An 839-nucleotide genomic window follows, 5' to 3' on the forward strand; every position below is an offset into this window, starting at 1 on the left:
TATTAAAGAAGGCATTACTTAAAGCTTTAGTGTTAGGTTCATTATGTAAATAATTGTAATTAAGAGGACTATCCATCAAAGAAGTTGTTAAAGTAGTTAGAAGGTTGTTAGAGTAGTTAGAATAAATTTGTTATTCTTGTATATATATATATAGTTGAATGTACAGATTACAAAGAGATACACTTGAGAAAATACACAAGGAATATACACGTTTCCTTCATCTATACTGCCTCTTCTTCTTGCTTCTTCTTCCGGTTCTTCTCTGTTCTTCTCTGTTTCTTTTCTTCACTTCTTCTCTACTGTAGCTTCATGATCATGCATGATTAACATGCATCAGCTACAAGAAGATTAACAACTACAATGCATGCAATGAACTTTACGATTTTCATACATGTCAATCAAAAAAAAAAAAAAAGAAGAACCATTTATCAGTCAAACACATTAAATTCAGCAAGAAACAAAGACAATTAACGGTCAAGATCATAGACCATCTCTTTAGTTTGAATCATTTTGTTATCATCACATCAATCATATACTATTCCTCATCAAATTCTATATTGACGTTGCTCTTAGCTAAGCATAAATAGGACAATATCAAATGGTTACTTTGCTTTATTATCTCAATTTTTAGGTTACTATATCATTGACTACAAATATGCTAAAGAAAGAAAAATTAGCACAACTATGACAATCTATAGTCTATTGCCCTTTTTTAGCAATTTTTTTGTCTATTTATTTTGTCACCAAATAGTCTCGTTTTGTTTTTTGAAAAGTACAAATTTTCAATTGAATTTCACCGTTTCTTCAACTCCTCTTTCTCCCCACCCCCCACCCCCACC

The 839-nt window shown here is 30.8% G+C and overlaps 1 protein-coding gene across 1 annotated transcript in view; it reads left to right on the forward strand.

Moving 5' to 3' along the window:
* The window catches only part of LOC107026828 (retrovirus-related Pol polyprotein from transposon RE2), a 26,599-nt gene that overhangs the window by 22,681 nt on the left and 3,079 nt on the right, over positions 1-839 (forward strand). The window lies entirely within an intron of this gene.

The sequence above is a fragment of the Solanum pennellii genome, chromosome 8 (assembly GCF_001406875.1).
Source record: "Solanum pennellii chromosome 8, SPENNV200".
In the NCBI taxonomy this organism is placed as follows: domain Eukaryota; kingdom Viridiplantae; phylum Streptophyta; class Magnoliopsida; order Solanales; family Solanaceae; genus Solanum; species Solanum pennellii.